We start from the raw sequence: 24,047 nt of genomic DNA on the forward strand, positions 1-24,047 counted from the left end.
CCTTTTCAGAGTGGTGAGGAACTAGCTCCCACATGGACTGGTTGAAGAAACAGCAATCAGACATTTAAGGGGAGGCTTGGTACATACACAATGGAGAAAGGAAAAGAGGGTGACAGGAACAGGTGAATAGAGTGGGAGGAAGCCGGTGTGGAATATAAACACTGGCATGTATTCTTCTTCTTCTTTGGCCTCCTTGTCTCGGGAGACAATGGGTAAGCGCCTGGAGGTGGTCAGTGGTTTGTGGAGCAGCGCCTGGAGTGGCTATAAAGACCAATACTAGAGTGACAGACTCTTCCACAGGTGCTGCAGAAAAAATTGGTTGTCAGGGCTGTTACACAGTTGGCTCGCCCCTTGCGCTTCTGTCTTTTTTCCTGCCAACTGCTAAGTCTCTTCGACTTGCCACACTTTAGCCCCGCCTTTATGGCTGCCCGCCAGCTCTGGCGATTGCTGGCAACTGACTCCCACGACTTGTGATCAATGTCACAGGACTTCATGTCGCGTTTGCAGACGTCTTTAAAGCGGAGTCATGGACGGCCGGTAGGTCGGATACCAGTGGCGAGCTCGCTGTACAATGTGTCCTTGGGGATCCTGCCATCTTCCATGCGGCTCACATGGCCAAGCCATCTCAAGCGCCGCTGACTCAGTAGTGTGTATAAGCTGGGGATGTTGGCCGCCTCGAGGACTTCTGTGTTGGAGATACGGTCCTGCCACCTGATGCCAAGGATTCTCCGGAGGCAGCGAAGATGGAATGAATTGAGGCGTCGCTCTTGGCTGACATACGTTGTCCAGGCCTGGCATGCATTGAGTTGAATGACCTGTTTCTGTGCTGCAGATTCTGCACTATTCTGAATTAATAGCAGATGGTAACAAAATTCTTTGGAGGAAATTAAAGTGCATTGTAAATCTAGCGTTTAGAAAACTAGATCATATGCATATAAATTCCACTGAATTTTATTGTGCAATCAGCAAATTCCCTTTTATTTTTCACAAAAATGGTGCATAAAACAGTACTTACAGAATATAAGTTTTAGAGAAAATAGCTGTGCAAACATTTACAAAATGTAAAGCATTTATTTATTCTATTGCACAATCTACACCATTATCACAAAACATTCTCCTCTGCAAAGGGATTCTACACCTACAACAAATGAATCAACAGTTAAAGGCTATTATTTGTTCTTATACATAGTCCTGAAGGCAGCAATAAACCTCTGGGAAAGGAAATAAGTTTTCCCTAATAGATCAGTGGGCATGTTCAGAAATTCAGCCAAGGTTGCACATATTACTCATCATCTGCATTGTTCCATGGCATCCAACAGTTTGCTAGCTCATGTGAACCTCATTACCAAGAGAATAAAGTCTTAGCAGCAACTCAACTAAGCAAAAATAAAGCAGCCCCTTGTCAGTTTAGGAAAACATCTATTGAGAGAAGGAACAATGCAGCAAGTAGGGACAATCTATATGGATCTTTCCAGCTGACTACACTTCCATTTGTTCACTGTATCTAAAAGAAATTTTATCTGCAAAGAGGTGGTTCCAAAATAGCATCGTGAAAACTTGAAGTTGATAATAGTACTTCCCTCCCACCTCACCCTGCAGTATCCCTCTTCTTCAAATCCAATCTGTATGAAAACATAAATGATAAAAAGGTGGCCATCTGGTCAGTGAAGTTCACCCCATATAGGTATGGTGCAGCCTCGTACCCCCCAGTGATCACCACCTCAGTTATACTCTCTCCTGGAAGAGAGAAAAATAGGGAGAAAAAAATAACCAACAGACAATTTAAGAGAAAGCTCTGAACCACTTCTCTTCAATCCCAAGAGGGAAGACAGTGGTGCAGTGGTAATGTCACTGAACCAGTAATCAAGATGCTCAGGCTAATGCCCTGCAGACATGGGTTCAAATCCCACCATGGCAGCTCGTGGAAATTAAATTCAATTAATTAATAAAAATCTCAAATTGAAAGCTAGTCTCTGTAATGGTGCCATGAAACTATCGATTGTCATAATTTATTTATTTAGAGATACAGCACTGAAGTAGGCCCTTCGGCCCACCGAGGCTGTGCCGACCATCAACCACCCATTTATACTAATCCTACATTAATCCCATATTCCCTACCACATCCCCACAATTCTCCTACCACCTCCCTACACTAGGGGCAATTTACAATGGCCAATTTACCTATCAACCTGCAAGTCTTTGGCTGTGGGAGGAAACCGGAGCACCCGGCGGAAACCCACGCGGTCACAGGGAGAACTTGCAAACACCACACAGGCAGTACCCAGAATCGAACCCGGGTCGCTGGAGCTGTGAGGCTGCGGTGCTAGCCACTGTGCCGCCCCAAAAAACCCATCTGGTTCAAAAATGTTCTTTAGGGAAGGAAATCTACTGTCCTTACCTGGTCTGGCCGACATGCGACTCTAGACCCACAGCCATGTGATTGTCTCTTAACTGCCCTCTTGAATGACCTAGTCAGCCACTCAGTTGTAAAGGGCAATTAGGGATATGCAACAAATGCTGGCCTTGCCAGCAATGCTCACAGCCCATGAAAGAATTTAAAAAATCACTAGGAGACAATGGTAACTCAAGTCTCTACTTCCAACTTCTTGGAATCTATTATTTGAATATAGTTCAACTGCAATTTTTCTAGTGGAAACATATAATAGATGATCAACCATAAAGATTATTGTTACTCAGTTATAATTTAGAGCAAAAACAGTTAACTCTCAAGTTGCCAGGAATTCAGGCACCATTGCATAAAACAGCTCATGTGCATTTCCTGCCAATTTTATTCAGAAATGGAAATTCAAGAAACGCACCATGGTCTGCTAATTTAATATCCGTTAGTATATGACATGAAACTGACCAGCCCACTGTTTAAAAGCAAACATCTGCATGCAGTATGAAGTGATCCAAGATGAGCTTTCAACCACATACCTGTGCTGTCATCAAGACTGCCGATTTCCACCTATCGCACAACTCTGCTCCGCCTCTGCTGAAACCCTCATCCACGCCTTTGTTACCCTCAGACTCGACCTTCCATAAAGTTGAGATCATCCAATCTCTGCTGCCCGTGCCCTAACTCGCACCAAATCCTGTTCACCCATCACCTCTGTGCTCGCTGACCTACTTGGCTCCCAGTTAAGCAAAGCTTCCATATTAAAATTCTCATCCTTGTTTTCAAATCCCTTTGTGGCCTCGCCCTCTCCCTATCTCCAGCCCTAGAACCTTCCAAGATATCCGCACTCCTCTTAATTCTGGCCTCTTGAGCAACCCCGATTTTAATTACATTGGCATCCAGGTCTTCAGCTGCCTGGGCCCTGGAATTCCTTCCCTAAAGCTCTCCACCTTTCTAACTTGCTTTCCTCCTTTACGACACTCCTTAAAACCTACCTCTTTGACCAAGCTTTTGGTCATCTTCCCCAATATCTCCTTATGTGTCTCGGTGTGATTTTGTTTCATAATGCCTCTGTGAAGCACCTTGGGACATGTTTTCACACAAAGGTAACAGCAATTTACAAATAAAATGATGGTTTAAAAATAAAAAAAATCTTTCTTGTAAACAAATATAAAGATTGAATCAAAAATTATAGAAACTCAGCATTGTTTTATTCGCTAAAACATCCTTTTTTTCAAACAAACAGCACCAATCTACAGGAATACATACGAGTTTGTGTGTTCGACATACATCATTTAATCTACCAGACTCATGCAGTCATGACATTCCTGCCTTGTTGATATGACAATATCTCCATATTCCATCAAGCCACTACATTATGTAGAGCACATCATATTAGGTAGTCTATTAGGCATCCTAAAATGATTGCCGGCATGTCTGTACTTTTTACTATCAGACACCTGTGTTTGAAATGGCACAACTAGCAGGTCAACCTTTAGAGAAAAAGGAATACTTAATGTTCAAAAATAGTTGAGCCTCTAAAGCCACTGACTGATTCATTTGGCATAAACCATAAAAACAAAGCTTGCACATCCTATAACAGCCATTTTAACTTCAAGATTATATATTCGTCAATCTGTAGCATTCTAAATACCGACTATGCAATTGGTTGGGTAATTTCCATATTAAAAGATTTTAGCAAATATTATGGCACAGGCATTAAATGGTGTGGCACTTAACTGCAACGAGCACTAAGGGAATCAAGGGATATGAGAATAGAGTGGGAAAGCGGAATTGATGCAAAAGTTTCTTATTGAATGGCAAGCAGGTTTGAGAGGCCTTGTGGCTTACTCCTGTTCCTATTTCTCGCTATGTTCTTACACATACAGTATATTTATATATCGATACTCATGTACTTATATCCGTACAGGTACAAAATCTCCCATAGCACCTCACCCTCTAACTCGTAAGATTTTTAAAAAATCACAGCACTAAAATGAAAAAACTCCAGCTAAAGTGAAATATACAATTACTCTAATGAGTATTTGAATCAAGCTCTTGCTCAGATCTCGAATAAAAATGATCCCCCATTGCATAAACACAGGTGTGCAATTCTACTCCCTGCTCCTAGTAGGTTTGTCTCTTGCTCTATCTCAAAGGTGTCAACAGTCTGAAACTCTCAGCTGTAAGCAATCAGCATTTGCCTCTTCCGTCAACTAAAGGTAGGCGAGATTATTTATTTACTTCAAAATTCAAAAGTTTTTGTTCAAACTGAACTATCAGCTTGAAGACTGTTTCTAACTCATCTTGCCCCTCCTCAGTTGACTCATCTGCAGACAGTCTCTCTTTCTAATCATATTTTTGGCTTAAGAGACTTGAAAAGCTACTGCAGGTCTATAATTAGTGAACGGTCTTTCTATGCACAAACACACACACTTTCTCAAGTTTTTAATTGAAAGCTGGCAGAAATTTCACTTGAAGCTTCTTAAATATGCGCTAACTTTTCTTCAAATGTGGAAAACATTTGAGCAGAAATTGCAAGAAAACAATTCCATCAGAACTGACTGGTGCTGATGCATCCTGGGAAAATCAGGTACACTGCATATGCTCAGATTGTGCAATCCAAATTCAGCTCTCAAGATCACAGCTCTGGGTAAAAATATCGAAAACAAGTCCAGGTTATTGAGAAAGACTTAAGCCACATAGCAAAGAGACTCAAATTATTAAGTGATAGAAAGGTCAATTCAATGGATAAATTTAAATCAGGTAGTGAAATATGTAATTGTATGATTCTGTTTTGTGCAACAGAAATTTCAGTTACTGAGAAAGTCATGATGGATTAAGATGAAAAATTTCAGAAAGCATTTCAGACAACTAGTGGAGAAAAGTCACACTAGTTTGTATAATTACAGGGTGACAAGTTTACATTGGCAAAACATTATAGATGCAGAACAGGAATTTATAATAAAACATTTACAGAAAAGTATGACAGATTTAACAGGAAATGCACGCAGACTGTTAATCCAAACTGAACCTGCAAAAACTGACTCATTTTTTGTTAAACTTTAAAATCGCTTAATTTAAATTACTGGATAATTTGAACTTTTTCCCCACCACAAAAAAGTGAGATTAACGCAAAGCAGAATATTGTTTTGATTAAACTTGCCCATAAAACTCACCAGTATATATAGCAATAGGAGAATTAAGCGTATTCATGGTTCTGATCAATTATAGCAGCTTAAAATCACTTCTCGGATCAGTCCCAAAGGCAGGAGAAATGGGCAATATATAATAAACTGTGGAGTTTTCACCTCAATTCACATTATGTTTGTAATAAACTGCAATTAATGGTCATTTTTTAAAAATACAAATTGCACAAGATTGGCATTGCACTGTGTGCAAACTTTTCTGGAGATATTCCGAATTGGAAGGGGTTTCACAGTGAAAAGTGAACTCAAATTCGAACAAAGTCATGATATTTGTTTTATCTTTTAGACTCCTAATAAATTAGCTAATTGGTGCTATTTTTAATTGATTTTTTGTAAGAGCAGCACAAAATGTATTAGAATAATGACTGTGGTTGTTAGTGAGGTTTTCAGTGATGACTTTCATAGCACTATGAAATCAGTGCTTCCTGATGAAATCCATAGTCTTGTATATCAAAATAAGAGTATAAAACCCAACAGCTCTTAATGGAATGCGGCAAGATCATCTCTGAAAACTTCATGAATGTCACCAGGAAATTTGTGCATTACTATTCCATTCCTCACAAGTACAACAATGCTCACACATCAAGCTTACTGAAAACTTCCTTCACAGGACAATGACACCAAACAGCAAATCAGTAGGCAAGAAACGGCTATAATGAGCACCTGTGTGTGTTTAAAAAAAAAAGTCCATTCTCATTTCCTGGATTTGGTGTGAACAATTGAGTCTAGCCCACACTGAAGACTGTTTCTCCACAGACATATCATCATCATAAGTCACTTCTGACATTAGGAAAAATAATTTTAAATGTTTGGTGCATGTCCAGAAAAAGAGTGATGAAATTAAGGACAATACAGGGATCCCATATTCTGTTTTATTCACATGAAAATAAAAATAAAACAAATCATACCACGATCTTGTTACGATGTCTATTGTCGTTTAATATACAATCTCGAGAATGTTATCTTTCAGAAATTAAAAATGGGTAACAAAAACAATGTTTCAATCAGTTTCTCTAATTCTCAGAAATTGGATTTTAAATCTTTGCAAGTTGTTCTCTAAAGCAACCGCTCTCCCTTTGCCATGAGAAAATTTCCTTTGACTAGGCAGCAGGAAATTGAATTTCAAAGCTCAGGGCAACGCAAAGTAATAAATAGAGGATGATTTCACTTTCCTCGCTTAAAGCGTTCTAGAAAATGAACAAATTGTGAGGGAAAGTTCAATTTTAAGCTCAATGTTACAACGTCATAATTTCATATTGTACTATCAGACAAGGATATTGAATTTTCAGAAAATATTAATATCTCAAGTCTAATTTTCTCAGTTGATTACAGCAAGGCTTTGTAGGCTGCCAAAATTATCTGGGAGATTTGGAATACATAGGGAAATTATCTTGCTTTACTGTAGTGCGTAAAGCCTTTAAGCAGTTGATGCTTTAGCGTTTCTGTCGAGCCCTTTGTGATCACACACTATTTGTAATTAGAACTATTGTTAATAAACTAACATTACAGCTCGGTCCGCAAGCAGGAGCTTCCGGTTGCTTGCCATTTCAACACTCCCCCCTGCTCTCATCTCTGTCCTGGGATTGCTGCAGTGTTCCAGTGAACATCAATGCAAGCTCGAGGAACAGCATCTCATCTACCAATTAGGCACACTACAGCCTGCCGGACTGAACATTGAGTTCAATAATTTCAGAGCATGACAGCCCCCCATTTTACTTTCATTTTTAGTTGTTTTTTCTTTTTTCTTCTTTTTTTACAACCTTATTTTTGCATTTATTTCATTTCATCTTAGTTTGTTCAGTTTGCTTACCCACTGTTTTTTTCATGTTTGCACTTGCTGCTGTTCAATATTCAGTCCGTTAACACCTATTCTGTACGATTGCTTTGTCTTTCAACACACCATTAACATATTGTTTGCCTTTGCTCCATGACCTTTTGGTCAGCTATGTGGCCTTGTCCAATCTGCACCTTCTCCTTTGTTATCTCTTGTCCCACCCTCACCTCACTTGCTTATAACCTGTGACATTTTTAATATTTGTCAGTTCCGAAGAAGGGTCACTGACCCGAAACGTTAACTCTGCTTCTCTTTCCACAGATGCTGCCAGACCTGCTGAGTGGTTCCAGCATTTCTTGTTTTTATTTCAGATTTCCAGCATCCGCAGTATTTTGCTTTTATAACATTACAGCTTTATGTTCCTCAGCACAGACTTTGAAAACAATTTATAATGGCTAACCAAGGTAGAATATTTCATTACACTCATTAAAAGAGCAATATACTTTTTGTTGAAACATCAATGCTTGATCTGTTTGTCCACATCAGCTGCAATTGGAAGCTTCAAAAATGGGTTGATAACTAAAGAGTGGTAAACTGCTACCTAGTAGAGGAAGTACGAACTGTCAAAGCACTCAAAAAGGAACTAGGCATACTCTTAGCATAGAGGTTTAATGAAAAAGGGACAAAAACAAGTCAGTCAACAGAGTCATGACTTCAATCAGCTGAATTGCCTTGTTCCTACATTTCTGGCTTTTTTTAACTTCTGGCCTCCTTTCAATTTTCCCCACTTTTCTTTTTCTCCTTTTCATGTGACACTGCCTTCTTGCCACCAGCATCAAGAACCTTCCTATATCACACCCAAGTGGTTAGGCTTCATGCCTGAGACTCTACATGTGTATTAGCAAGCTATGCAAACTCCTGGAATCTCACAGCTGAGCATCGGATAGCTATTCTCACCAGACATCCCTACACATGGACTTCTACTTCTGTTCACCATTGTCAATTTCCTCCTATTTAACCCAACATGCAATTGCAACAACTCTATTGCCACTCTGGCTCAGAGCATCTACTCAACATAGATCATTGCTTGAATTTAGGACCTCCTTCATCCAAATGAACTAGCCAGTTACTGGCTAAACTCGCTGAGCTATCGATGTAATTCAAATCAAAAGTTTCTATAACAAAATGTCAAAACAACTTTGACAAGAAGGGTTAGAAATCTTATGCAATTTAAGTTTCAATAAATTTATACATATACATGCAAATAGTATTCTGTTTACCCTGAAAATTGTTTCCTGAGCAATTATTCATGTTTGCTTATGTAAACAAATGCTCCTTTTAAGATTCCATATTCTTTCAAGCAAGGTAGTTCCCAAATTTGTGCATCCCAAAGCTCCCGCTTTCCATCATCGGCCACTGCCTCTTCACAATTTCTACCCTATTCAGAAGATGTCATCACCGCATTGTTAATACAGAACACTCAAAAATCAAGAAATTGGGCAGTTACTATTTTGGAAACATCTATACGTTAAGCAGTAACTTGGATTTATGTTCTTACATAATTATTTTTAACCTTAAAAACATGAAAAATTATCTCCCCTATACAGTCCTTAGTCGTAGCATGTTTAGGCAATGGCCACTGTTTAAAAACTTTCCCTAACATTCCTTGTCCAAGCAAGCCCTTTTATTGCTCCTATAATCTCCTGAATTAAATGTCACAGTATCAATGAGAAACTCTGAATCAGTGACAACTTTGGATAAAAATTAATTTTGAAAGTTCACCCTGTCACTGGATCAAAATCCTGGAACTCCCTTCCTAACAGCACTGTGTGTGTACCTACCCCACATGGACTGCAGCGGTTCAAGAAGGCAGCTCACCACCACCTTCTCAAAGGCAATTAGGAATGGGCAATAAATGCTGGCCCGGCCAGCGATGCCCAGATCCCATGAATGAATTAAAAAAAAAAAAATTGTGTGTTGCATTTTCTGCCACAAATACAAAAGTTCAATAATTGTCCCTGTCATTAGGCCACTTAACATTATACTCTGATTTGGAATTTTGCAGTTTATAAAATAGACAATGCCTCAAAGTTTGGTTTAAACGAATCAGCTACATCTTTCTCAGCTATCCTGTAGTTAAAAATTGCAATTTCAATAAAGAATACGCCACTTGAACAAGAGGACAGAAAAGAAGAGTCTTTGATGAAATCCACATGTTAAACTTCAAAAAAAAGTTTTGATGGGCCGCCCAAGAATTTTGATTGTGCATTTCAAAAATTTGATATTTTTGGTAATCACAATGCTGCATCTGAAACAATTTTAAAAGGAGTGATTCAGTACAGAATTTCTTTCTAAAACAAGTAAAATTTATTTTGTAAACTTACAGCACATTTTTATCACATGGTACATGCAAAAGAATCAATTGGCATAGTTAGGATTCTTGGTACATGAACTGTTTTATTGATTGTGATCAAAATAATTTGATGAGTCCTGGGTTTGGCCAGGTCAACAGGATATCAATGATCACATCAACCTTCGGGATACGGTTATAGCCCTTTGTCTGGTGCTGGGATAGGATGGTTATTTTGTGGTTCCATTCTGAAGGTGGTCTGAGCCCATAGGCTTCCAAACTGCCTTACGGCTCTCAAGTTCCACATCCAATACATGCATTACCAACTCCAACCGTCAAATATCCTCCAGACATTTCACCCACATTTACAGTGGGAAAATGTGGTAATTTAGCAAAGTAACGGAATACAGTAGTAATTATCATAGTAAAGTTACGGCACAGAAGGAGGAGGTCATTCGGCCCATTGTGTCTGTGCTGTCCGAAAAAACTAGCTGCCCAATCTATTCCTACCTTACAGTACTTCAAGTGCATGTCTAAGTACCTTTTAGAAGAGTTGAGGGTTTCTGCCTCCACCACCGATCTGGGCAGTGAATTCCAAACACCCACCACCCTCTGGGTGAAAAAGTTTTTCCTCATGTCCCCTCTAATCCTTCTACAAATCACCTTAAATCTCCTTATAGCAGCCTAACAACTGCAGAAGGAGTTAATTCAAGTTCTTTTAAGCTTAACTTTTAATCAAAAGGTTTGAAATAAATCTATTATTTTACATCAATTTTAAATTGCATATTGTATTTTTAGGTTGGTTTCTTTCTTGATAAATCTTTTCAATTTCTACTACCAAAATCAGTTAAGATTTTGCACAGATTATCAAGTAGATATGATCAACACCTAACCAAGTACTGAACTGGCTGGCACCTCCAGGTACCAATCCAGCAGCAGGATAGAAGGTAAGTAGAGGCAAATTTCACAAACAAATGGAAAGCACTGTGGAAATCGATAACAAACCACAAGCAAAAATCCTAGGAGAATTGTCCGGATATTGAATACATTCAAAAAGAACATGTTTTATTTCTACCCATCATGGCCAAACGTTCTTCCCCCACCCTATAACATAAACTAAATATGACTTATTGAGAGACTATAAACAAGTGTTTTTAATTATAAATAGACAGAACTGGGGATTACAATCTCGAGAATACTGATAAAGATTCCAACATAACAATAGAATTTGAATTTTTCAGTCATCTAAAAGCGTTGGCCTTAAACACACATTAATAGATTTCAAGAACAAACTGCAAGGTCATCTCTACTATTAAATCAAAGCAGAGGTTCAACAGTATGCATTAAGGTGACATTGGTATTCCTTTACTAAAAATGGCAAAAAAAAACTAATTTCCCATTTTTCCTGAAATATCTTGCCTGAATGAATTACCTTCTCCATAAGTGAATAAGACAAATAGGAATAATGTTTAGCTGAGCCATCTTACAAAAATAAACTGAAGGAGGAAGACCAACGTGGTAGATTTTCCCTCTGGACACATTAAAGAACTGTCATTATTGTTTTCAAAATGATGTACTGAAAGGGCTGGTAAAACAGAAAAAATGTAGGTCAAATTTCTCTAAATAAAAATAAACGGTACATAATTATTTGTAAATGGATCAGGGTGAGTACCTATATTTAACATTCAAGAGTTATCCAGGAATGATTTCTTTAAATAAATTAATCCAGCTCAAGCACATGGTTATTAGCTGTGTGGATAAAAACTACATACATAATTGTTTCAAAATAGCTCAATGAATTTGCTGTCTTGCTTACAGCCACTGCAAACATAGGACACTTAAATGATATTTCTCAAGCTAAGATTTTAAGTCCAAAAGCAAAGGTATTATAATATCAAGCCATTTTTCAATACCACTTTTTTTTGTTTACAAATGCTGTCCCTGCTCACTGTTGACACTGGGTTTTTTTTTTAAGTACCTTGCCATTAATTCATTAAAGTCACAAGACAATATAGATTGCAAAAGGTTGTTGGACATGCATCTTGAGTGAGGCTTTAATAACAAATACAGAAATCAGATCCCTGTTCTGGCTATATTTTCAGAAGATCTCCATAAAAATTGATGTGGTATTGGATTTACAGACCACAAGATGGTTATCGCTATCTGCGAAAACAAAGATTATTTTGATCAGGAATTAGTTAAGATAAAGGCTCTTTCTGAAATTGGGCTGTATCAACCTCATCGATTTCAAATGCTAATACACGTATACGGCAGCCTACAGCTTTCCAAACAGAACTGCCTGCTACATATGAAATATAAAAGGTAGCCAACTATTCATCATTTTCTGGGATCAATAAGTTCGATGTCAACTCATCACTCAACTAGTTTATCTACATCTATGTCTTATACCCTTGAAGTTGGATGCCAAAATAATACTTCAGAACAAAAATATACTTAATATATTAAGAGTCCGCAGTACTAAGCAAAACTTCTTAGGGTCAATGCTGGAATGCAGCTTGGTGAAAGATCATTCTCCATGTACTATGCAGGGGGTAGAAGTTACAGAGATTACTTTCAATACATATTGGGCATCCTAGATAAATTACAGTAAGCAAGTTACTGCAACTAGGATTAGATGTTGCAAGTAAGCAATGGATGATTTGAAAGCATAAGGGATGTTGTGCATTTACAGGCCATTTGAATGAGAAATACATGTTTAGAAAACCCAAACTGTAACAGCTCTCAGTTTATGATCTTAATTGCTCCCAACAGTAAAAGACCTGTCACCATCAGTTCTTCACTCAAGCTGAACAAACCCTCCAGACACAAATTTGGAAGGGAAAAAATCATTAATGAAATGTAATGTACTGTTTTTCACACAGTATTTCACATGCCTGCCATTAGTCTTTAGTGAACTCTTAGTGACAACACTACTCATTATTCACTTATTCAGCACTGAACTATTTTTGTTCTTGCGTTACTCCCACATGGGATTTCAAAATTATGTATTAAAATGTTTTAACTATTCCAGAATTTCTGAATTCTATGAAGTAAAACACAAGTCACTCAGCCTTTCACATCTTGTAAAAACATCTGTCAAAATCTCTAAACATCTTCCAATTTGGGAAAATCCCAAACAGCAAGTCAACCATCCTGCTTTAATTTTGACAAAACTGAAGCAGTATCTATAGTTGTAAAGCTGAAACAGCATGTTCATGGCCACTGGTTTGCATTTTTCAATGAAAAGTGAACAGAATCAGGATATTTCATTCCAAAATATTCCTAAAGATACTGGAATCCTATGAAATAAAAATGGAACTTGAATTATTCAATTAGAAGGTAATCACCCGAATCACCAACACAATTATTACAGATTTTATAGCTGCTGACAAACTGAATGTATCGAATTCATACAGCTGCCACCTTTTTGCTCGCAAGACAACACAAGCTCTATATTGCAGTACAACTTATCAGCTAAAGTAGTTATTATAGCTTGTCTAGAATGCAAGGACCAAATCAAATTTAGTCAAAATTTACTAATTTTAAAAAAAATCAAGACTTCTAAAAAATATTGAGAGCATAAACCAAAATTGTGTAACCACAATAAGTGTTTCTTACTGTTGACAACATAGAGTCAGAGACAGAGTTATTTATAGCACAGAAGGCCAATCAAGTCTAAGCTGCCTCGCCACGGAGCTGGAAACTCTGCTATTGAAAATATAAGCAATATAAGTTGCGCAAAAAGGAAACAAAAATATTATAGAAAGCTCACTAACATCTCAGCAGCTGAGAAAGACCCAAGATTCAATCCTGAGTCAGTGTTCAGTTATCACAGCCCTAACATCACCACTGTTGAGGCGTATTAGCCTCACTGTCTCTCGGAGTTCCCACACCTGACCGCTATCCAGTAAGCCTTGCTGCAAATATTCACTGGATGTGAAACAAATCACAGTCAAAACTCACATGTGAATAAAGGTTGCATGGACTCTTCAGGGCAAGGCAGAGAAAACTAGCGCATAAATAAAAGGTTACTGCCAAAATTCAAACAAGAACAGCACACTTTGGTATTTTGAGATTAATAGGTGGGGCAGGGGCGGCAATACGAACAAACAAATGGAACCTCTGACAACCGAGTTCTTGCAGCCAATGCTCCCATTGGAATCATGGCTTCAACTCTTTTAAAGCCTAACAACATACTAATTACAAGACCCAATCTAGAGTGGATATAAATTACCAAATGAAATCATTCTGGAAGTAAGTTGCAGGGATGTCATGTTCATCAAGTTACAGGCACAAAACATCAGCTCTTACTAGACCCCAGCCTTATCCTTAACAAATGAGTTCTGGAAACTCCAATTTCAGGTCTGGGTTCATATCAATTGAAGCACAAGAACCTTATCAAGATTTGCTAAAAAAAAATTCTTACAAAGAGACAAACTCAAAAACTGAACATTCAAGTGAAGTTGTCACAGATGAGAGTATTTTGTGCTATCCTATTCTTGACTGGGCAAATTGAAAAGGCGTGTAGTTATACAGCTCGCATCTTACAAACATCTCAAGCACTTCAGATATAATTACTTTGCAGGTCAGTGACTTACATAGACAAATGTGGCAGACAATTGTATGCAGCAAGTTCCCATGCATAGTAACACAATAAATGACCATTTTCTGGTAGCAGTGAAAGGAATGTTGGTGGCAAGACTATTCTTCAAATAGTGCCAGTGGACCTTTCACATACAGGTTGTTTATTTTCTTTTTTCCTTAATGAAAAAGTCCATAAATAGTGTACGAGGTCACTGTACAGTTTGCCACCTCATCACTACATACTGACATACTAGGGTACTCAATATGTTACACACACAGGCGACAATACACGTTTTGGAGGCAGGTGGGGGAGAATGATTTTATTTGAAACTATGAAACTGCAGACTGCCATCTATGATGCAATGGAGGAGGGTAAAAGGTTCATTTACAGCCCCCTTTGACTTGCTTGATGGATGGTTTCAGTCTGTGTAAGAGAAGCCAGAGTTGTATGGGTCTCAAGGAAGGCTAAATGAGAAAAAGAGACACATTATCTTGATGTATTCTGTTGCCGTAGTGGTAGATGGTAAGATCTGCATGCATTCTTCCCAGTATGTGCTAATCTCAGTTCAAGGCTTCTTTAAGGATTTTTATATGGCCTTGGAACCGGAAGCAATCAAGTTACGGGGGTTGAATTAAATTTTGCAAGGTTTTATCAGGAGTGGAAGTAGTGTTCCAGGGTTCAGAGCTTTCATGCACCTGTTTTGGAGAAAATGTTTAATTTGGAGGTAGCAGAATCAGCCATACTAAAATGAGGTAGGATTTATTTGCCATTTGTTGAAATGGCAAAACCTGACTTCTGTCCACTGTCTGATCTACTATGGCAATTCCTTTCTCAAACCAATGGCATATGCCTCTGAGAGTTCGCCGTGCTGCCAAATCGGTGAAAAAAACAATAGATTTTCTGGGATCTACAGGCCTCTAAGCAGGCAGCCAATTCATCAGGTATTGCTGGGCTCATCAGCCTTTTGCACAGGCCGATGAAGAGTAGGCTACATGCACCTAGGTCCCCATACCTAACAATGGATTTGGCGACAGGCTTAGCACTAGACCATATGCTTGGATATTGATTTGCAGGGATTACATATAAAAGTATGACATAATGAGCATATTGTGATATTGCGTATTGCAACCCTCCATTGATGTTGAAGCTCACTCTGACGATTACTGCAAGGGGGTTGATGGCGGGAGCAAAGGAGGAGGGAGCATAGAAGACACTCGTTTAACCCCCCCCCCCCCCCCTTTTGAAGGGGGAATGGCAGGGAGCTGAAGACGTGCTGCTAGCAATGGGCGTGAGGCTGCAGTAAAACATTTTAATCCCCTTTTGAAAAATACCACTGTAGGCCATTCATCGGAGTACAGCAAGAATGAACTCCCATTCCACTCAGTCAAAAGCCTTCTCAGTCCAGAGAGTGCACTGATGCCTTTGTAGCGGTGCACAGTGTTGAAAAGGCATCTGGTATTGTCCCTCAAATAGTGTGAAGCCAGTTTGGTCAGCATAAACCAGAGCAGGTTGAATCTGTCCTAATACCACATCTTGGCCCATGTTTTGCAGTGAATTATAAGCAGGAATTGACTGAAGGGGAAAATGAGGGGGGGTTTTTTTGTGCATTGTGATCGAGGCCAAGGATCCCTCTAAGCTGTGTGGGGATGTGATAGGAATATGGGATTAGTGTAGGATTAGTATGAATGGGTGGTTGATGGTTGGCACAGACTCGGTGGGCCGAAGGGCCTGTTTCAGTGCTGTATCTCTAAACTAAACCCAAAACTTCCCTTGCAGGCTGTGCACATGTTGGCCCCTTTAGGTTACCGCCCATTCATGGCCGCACAAAATAATTTAAAAGGCCCACACACGACAAAAAGAAAATTTAGAGGCTACACTGATTGAGGTTATAGTGAAAGTTTGCTTAATGTCACTTAAGGAGTTTTCCCAGTTTGTCCTCATACTTAACCATGTTGCCGAAGGAGTGTTTCTGCTCACTTCTGTCCTGTAGAGCAAGCTCACTCATTACATTTTGGCTGATTGAAATAGAAATCAGTCACAAAAGCAGACATCCTTAGTTCTAGGTCTCTGGTCCACAGGACTCTGTCTCCTGTTTTGCCAAGTAGTGCAATAATTTTGTCTTGAATGTCTCTTTTGAAGAAAAGCTCTCCATCATATGGAATTTCCTCTGACTATGTGCTCAATTCCTGTAATGGAGCTTGAATCCACAAACATCTGAACCAGAGGCAAGAGTACTACCAAATGAGCCAAGCTAATAATACACGTCAGATGAGTTCAAACATTACGTTAAACTGCAAAAATATATTCCATCTCTTAATAAACATTTGCTCAGTACAATTGGCTAAACAATTTACCTTCCAATCACAAAGTTTGGGATAGGCCAGTGCTTTCTTCATGATTATCCTTGCTTGCCCAGAAATAGGATGAATAAACCTAAAGCCAGTCTCCTCACTGTATAAAAATACACAGATAGGTTTAAAGAATAGGAAAAAAGCTAAATTTATTCAAAGGAAACCAGAAGTGCCTAACCATACAATACATCTACTTGTTTAAAAACAAGGGTTTTCTTTTAATTTTTTTCTGATCTAAATTTAAGAGGATTCCCACATCGCCCCTCTGCCAAGTAAATGTTCAGTAAGTAACGGAAACACATATCAGATGGGTTCATGTTGAAAAAAAGACCCCACCAGGCTTCTTCTCAATATAAGTGTGGATATGAAGTAACACTATAATTGCGATGCCTCCTGCACTCATTGTTGAAGCACACACATGGATAATAGTCAGTTGAGCAGGATATCAGAGGGAAGGTTTTGGCTCTAATAAAAGAGCCAAGGCCTTCAGGAGAGGTAGGAATGGGAAAAACCCATTCTTAAATCAAGAAAATGAGTAAAGGAAAACTGACTATCAGGGACACATGGCAGTGCATGATCAGAACAGGTGTACCCAAGCTTTTAGTTTTTGTGCACCACTTAGGTATGTACCATTGAATTATAGAGATCATATACAAAGTTTAAATAATTCATGTTATCATTAACCAGCAGATGTAAGTTACTGACGCTAATAAATCTTGTTCCAATTTTGGATTTATCCAACAATGAAACAACAACACTAAAACAACACTTTCCCAGGCAAACAAAACAAACTAACAAATTAGAACATAAGGAAGAATGAGTTGCCTGGGCTTCAACATAAAATGAACATTTAGCATTCAAATATACAAATCATAAGCACTGGGTTCTGAGTTTCAACAAGTCATAGGACAAAATGAAAAGAACAGCAATTCAGCTAATGCTATCATATAGCAGGTTTGATTTCCGACATCAGAGTTTGGTTTGCAACAATAAATCCGTTTATTTGTATACGACCAAGTGTGGATACACTCAATATCTTTAAGCAGTAGACATGGAGAAATAAATACCACCATGTTTTCTTACCCCAGGTAGAGACGTAACCTTGTTGTTGTTTCTTTCCAATCCTGATTCTCTCTAACTTAAGAAAAGCTCAAGATCTTTATCAACAGGTCTGGCAGCATCTGTGGAAAGAGAAGCAGAGTTAACGTTTCGGGTCAGTGACCCTTCTTCGGAACTGACAAATATTAGAAAAGTCACAGATTATAAGCAAGTGAGGTGGGGGTGGGGCAACAGATAACAAAGGAGAAGGTGCAGATTGGACCAGGCCACATAGCTGACCAAAAGGTCACGGAGCAAAGGCAAACAATATGTTAATGGTGTGTTGAAAGACAAAGCATTAGTACAGATTAGGTGTGAATACACTGAATATTGAACAGCAGCAAGTGCAAACCTGAAAAAAACCCTGAAAAAAACAGTGGGTAAGCAGGTCCAATCTGCACCTTCTCCTTTGTTATCTCTTGCCCCACCCCCACCTCACTTGTTTATAATCTGTGACTTTTCTAATATTTGTCAGTTCCGAAGAAGGGTCACTGACCCGAAACGTTAACTCTGCTTCTCTTTCCACAGATGCTGCCAGACCTGCTGAGTGATTCCAGCATTTCTTGTTTTTATTTCAGATTTCCAGCATCCGCAGTATTTTGCTTTTATATTATCAAGATCTTTATCGTCTGTTTCTCACTAATACTGTCACTGATACTTAATTATGGCAGGACAGGTGTCATTGTGAACAAGACCCCCAGAAAGGATGTCCTTGCTTCAAATCAACAGATATCATCTTGTTTTCCATCCTGTTCTTCCACTATCCATAGCTTGCATCAAAACGGCCTTGTCTAACTGTGTGACAATGAAAACAAGTCAAGACACAAATCTTATATATCCTGTTGTTTCAGCAAATACCTAAACTGCACTCTGACACATCAATCCTAAAGCATCATGGGAATGAACAACTTTTAATCATTTAAGAAAAACACAAAAACTTTATGAAACAGGAGCAGGAGAAGACCATATGGTCCCCCATGCCTGCTCCACCATTCATGGCTGATATTCTGCCTCAACTCCACTTTCCCACCTGCTCCCCATACCCCTTGATTCCCTGAGACACCAAAAATCTATCTATTCCAGCTTTGGGATATACTCAACGATGGAGCATCCACAACTCTTTGGGGCAAAGAATTCCAAAGATTCACAATCCTCATCTCAGTCCTATATAATTGGCCCCTTATCCTACAGCTGTGACCCCATGTTCTAGATTCCGCAGCCAATGAAACAATTTCTCAGGATACCCTATCACGCCCCTTCAGAATCCTATATATTTCAACGAGATCAGCTCTCATTTTTATAAACTTCAGACAGGATAGGCCCAATTTACTCAGCCTCTCATCCCAGGAACCAATCTAAGTGAACCTTCACTGTACTGCCTCCAAGGCAAGTTTTTTTTTTATTCATTCACGGGTTGTGGGCGTCGCTGGCCAGGCCAGCATTTATTGCCCATCCCTAATTGCCCTTGAGAAGGTGGTGGCGAGCTGCCTTCTTGAACCGCTGCAGTCCATGTGGGGTAGGTACACCCACAGTTCTGTTAGGAAGGGAGTTCCAGGATTTTGACCCAGCGACAGTGAAGGAACGGCGATATAGTTCCATGTCAGGATGGTGTATGACTTGGAGGGGAACTTGCAGATGGTGGTGCTCCCATGTATTTGCTGCCCTTGTCCTTCTAGTTGGTAGAGGTCGCGGGTTTGGAAGGTGCTGTCAAAGGAGCTTTGGTGCATTGCTGCAGTGCATCTTGTAGATGGTACACACTGCTGCCACTGTGCGTCGGTGGTGGAGGGAGCGAATGTTTGTAGATGGAGTGCCAATCAAGCAGACTGCTTTGTCCTGGATGGTGTCGAGCTTCTTGAGTGTTGTTGGAGCTGCATCCATCCAGGCAAGTGGAGAGTATTCCATCACACTCCTGACTTGTGCCTTGTAGATTGTGGACAGGCTTTGGGGAGTCAGGAGGTGAGTTACTCGCCTCAGCATTCCTAACCTCTGACCTGCTCTTGTAGCCACGGTATTTATGTGGCTACTCCAGTTCAGTTTTCGGTCAATGGTAGCCCCTAGGATGTTGATAGTGGGGGATTCAGCGATGGTAATGCCGAATGTCAAGGGGAGATGGTTAGATTCTCTCTTGTTGGAGATGGTCATTGCCTGGCACTTGTGTGGCGCGAATGTTACTTGCCACTTATCAGCCCAAGCCTGGATATTGTCCAGGTCTTGCTGCATTTCTACACAGACTGCTTCAGTATCTGAGGAGTCGCGAATGGTGCTGAACATTGTGCAATCATCAGCAAACATCCCGACTTCTGACCTTATGATTGAAGCAAGGTCATTGATGAAGCAGCTGAAGATGGTTGGGCCGAGGACACTGCCCTGAGGTACTCCTGCAGTGATGTCCTGGAGCTCAGATGATTGACCTCCAACAACCACAACCATCTTCCTTTGTGCTAGGTATGACTCCAGCCAGCGGAGGGTTTTCCCCGATTCCCATTGACCTCAGTTTTGCTAGGGCTCCTTGATGCCATACTCGGTCAAATGCTGCCTTGATGTCAAGGGCAGTCACTCTCACCTCACCTCTTGAGTTCAGCTCTTTTGTCCATGTTTGAACCAAGGCTGTAATGAGGTCAGAAGCTGAGTGGCCCTGGCGGAACCCAAACTGAGCATCACTGAGCAGGTTGTTGCTATGCAAGTGCCGCTTGATGGCACTGTTGATGACACCTTCCATCACTTTACTGACGATTGAGAGTAGGCTAATGGGGTGGTAGTTGGCCGGGTTGGATTTGTCCTGCTTTTTGGGTACAGGACATACCTGGGCAATTTTCCACATTGCAGGGTAGATGCCAGTGTTGTAGCTGCACTGGAACAGCTTGGCTCGGGGCGCAGCAAGTTCTGGAGCACAGGTCTTCAGTACTATTGCCGGAATGTTGTCAGGCCCCATAGTTTTTGCAGGATCCAGAGCCTTCAGTCGTTTCTTGATATCATGTGGAGTGAATCGAATTGGCTGAAGTTTGGCATCTGTGATGCTGGGGACTTCAGGAGGAGGCAGAGATGGATCATCAACTCGGCACTTCTGGCTGAAGATTGTTGCAAATGCTTCAGCCTTACCTTTTGCACTGATGTGCTGGGCTCCCCCGTCATTGAGGATGGGGATATTTGTGGAGCCACCTCCTCCAGTTAGTTCTTTAATTGTCCACCACCATTCACGGCTGGATGTGGCAGGACTGCAGAGCTTAGATCTGATCTGTTGGTTATGGGATCGTTTAGCTCTGTCTCTCGCATGCTGCTTACGCAGTTTGGCATTCAAGTAGTCCTGGGTTGTAGCTTCACCAGGTTGAAACCTCATTTTGAGGTATGCCTGGTGCTGCTCCTGGCATGCCCTCCTGCACTCTTCATTGAACCCCAGGGTTGGTCTCCTGGCTTGATGGTAATGGTAGAGTGGGGGATACGCCGGGCCATGAGGTTACAGATTGTGGTTGAGTACAATTCTGCTGCTGCTGATGGCCCACAGCGCCTCATGGATGCCCAGTTTTGCATTGCTAGATCCGTTCGAAATCTATCCCATTCAGCACGGTGATAGTGCCACACAACACGATGGATGGTATCCTCAGTGTGAAGGCGGGACTTCGTCTCCACAAGGACTGTGCGGTGGTCACTCCTACCAATACTGTCATGGACAGATGCATCTGCGGCAGACAGATTGGTGAGGACGAGGTCGAGTATGTTGTGCCCTCGTGTTGGTTCCCCCACCACCTGCCACAGACCCAGTCTAGCAGCCATGTCCTTTAGGACTCGGCCAGCTCGGTCAGTCGTGGTGCTACCGAGCCACTCATGGTGATGGACATCGAAGTCCCCCACCCAAAGTACATTTTATGCCCTTGCCACCCTCAGTGCTTCCTCCAAGTGCTGTTCAACATGGAGGAGTACTGAGTCATCAGCTGAGGGAGGGCAGTAGGTGGTAATCAGTAGGAGGTTACCTTGCCTATGTTTGACCTGATGCCATGAGACTTCATGAGGTCCGGAGTCGATGTTGAGGACTCCCAGGGCAACTCCCTCCCTACTGTATACCACTGTGCCACCACCTCTGCATAGACATAGGCAAGGTAACCTCCTACTGATTACCACCTACTGCCCTCCCTCAGCTGATGACTCAGTACTCCTCCATGTTGAACAGCACTTGGAGGAAGCACTGAGGATGGCAAGGGCATAAAATGTACTTTGGGTCTGTCCTGTCGGTGGGACAGGATGTACCCGGGGATGGTGATGGCAGTGTCTGGGACACGGTCTGTTAGGTATGATTCTGTGGTACGACTATGTCAGGCTGTTGCTTGACTAGTCTGTGGGACAGCTCTCCCAACTTTGGCGCAAGCCCCCAGATGTTACTAAGAAGGACTTGGCAGGGTTGACAGGGCTGGGTTTGCCATAGTCGTTTCCGGTGCCTAGGTCAATGCCGGGTGGTCCGTCCGGTTTCACTCCTTTTTATAGACTTTGTAGCAGTTAGTTACAACTGAGTGGCTTGCTAGGTCATTTCAGAGGGCATGTAAGAGTTAACCACATTGCTGTGGGTCTGGAGTCACATGTAGGCCAGACCAGGTAAGGACAGCAGATTTCCTTCCCTAAAGGACATCAGTGAACCAGATGGGTTTTTACAACAATCGACAATGGTTTCATGGCCATCATTAGACCAGTTTTAATTCCAGACTTTTATTGTTCAAATTCCACCTTCTGCTGTGGTGGGATTCAAACCCACGTCCCCAGAGGAATACCCTGAGTCTCTGGGTTACTAGTCCAGTGATAATACCACTACGCCACCGCCTACCTCTATATCATTCCTTAGATAAGGAGACCAAAACTGCACACAATATTCCAGGTGTGGTCTCACCAACGTCTAATAGAATTGCAGCAAGACTTCATTGTTCTTGTACTCCAGTGCCCTTGCAAAAAAGGCCAAAATTGCATTTGCATTCCTAATTGCTTGCTGTACCTGCAAGCTACCTTTCTGCATTCCTTATTTGAGGTCACCCAAATCTTTCAAACATCAAAATTTAGATGTTGCATGCCTTTTAAAAAATATTCTGCTACTCTATTCTTACTACTAAAGTGAACAACCTCACACTATACTCTATCTGCCAACTTGCTGCCCACTCACTTAACCTGTCTATATCTCTTTGCAGCCTCTCCATGAGCTCCTCATAGCGTACGTTCCCACCTAACTTTTTATCGTGAGCAAACATGGATATATTACTCTTGGTCCCGTCGTCAAAGTCATTAATATGGACTACAAATAGCTGAGGCCCCAGCACTGATCCTTGTGGTACACACTAGTTACAGCCTGCCAACTTGAAAATGCCCCATTTATCTCTTCTCTCTGCTTCCTGCCCCTTAACCAACCTTGAATCCATGCTAATATAACTACCCCCAACTCCACGCGCCCTTACTTTGAGAATTAACTTTTGTATGGCACTTTAATCGAATGCTTTTGGAAACCTAAGTATACTACATCTACTGGTCCCCTTTATCTACCCTATGATTAAAACAAATCTTACATATATATGTATATACGACTAGGATATCTTACAAACAGCATTTAATGAATCCAAGAAAAATAAATAAATCTATTTTATCTATCAGTTATTATACTTGCTGGATCCTAGCTCCTGCCCTAAGAAACTCAACATGACTCAACCCACTGCCAATGAACATATAAAATTTTGAGTCATCAACCAATCCTCAAAAGGTTTGTTCATGCAAACACAGCAATTGCTCGATTTTATTTATTCTAATAGCAGCAGAAAGCCACTTTCTCAATTTCTGCCTGATACCTACAATAAACAAGGCAAGAGCACTTCAGAATGGGATAATGTTGATTTTCTTATGTAAAGGCACCAAATGTTTGTTTTAAAAGGAACTGTTACTGTCTGGAGAGATGTTGGTCAAAAAGGCATACCCTGTGAGAACATTTCAGAAATTAAATATTTTATAACAGTCACCATAAAGTAAATTTAAACTATTTTTTTCAAAAAAAATTCAAAATGACTTTCTTGACCTCACCCACTTAAATGCACAAACTCAGATCAACCAACCTCTATACTTCGCCCACATCACTGAATACCAATTTCAATCCTTTCTTTACACCAGCATAACTGGGTTTTTCAGTATGGGACCTTCACGGCATTTAACAACAGAAGGCTTAGCTGATTTCCCCCTCACTGGCCTAGAGGTACCCTGGCCAATCACCTTCCCCTCCTGCTGCTCCAGCAGATCAGTTATCAGAAACTGGACTTGACTGGC

At 40.6% G+C, this 24,047-nt stretch overlaps 1 protein-coding gene across 17 annotated transcripts in view; it reads right to left on the bottom strand.

The window, feature by feature from the left end:
- znf618 (zinc finger protein 618) overlaps window positions 1-24,047 on the bottom strand; it is a 111,184-nt gene that overhangs the window by 80,574 nt on the left and 6,563 nt on the right. For 10 of the 17 annotated variants that reach the window (XM_068012604.1, XM_068012617.1, XM_068012609.1 and 7 more), the window contains exon 2: window positions 17,751-17,848. The exons of 6 other annotated variants lie outside the window; for them this stretch is intronic. The gene's annotated coding sequence lies outside the window, so the exon portion shown is untranslated. Of the gene's footprint in view, window positions 1-16,670; window positions 16,768-17,750; window positions 17,849-24,047 lie in introns of all 17 variants that reach the window. One more of the 17 variants, XM_068012603.1, reaches the window with a different exon arrangement.

The sequence above is a fragment of the Heterodontus francisci genome, chromosome 32, assembly GCF_036365525.1.
Source record: "Heterodontus francisci isolate sHetFra1 chromosome 32, sHetFra1.hap1, whole genome shotgun sequence".
Taxonomy (NCBI): domain Eukaryota; kingdom Metazoa; phylum Chordata; class Chondrichthyes; order Heterodontiformes; family Heterodontidae; genus Heterodontus; species Heterodontus francisci.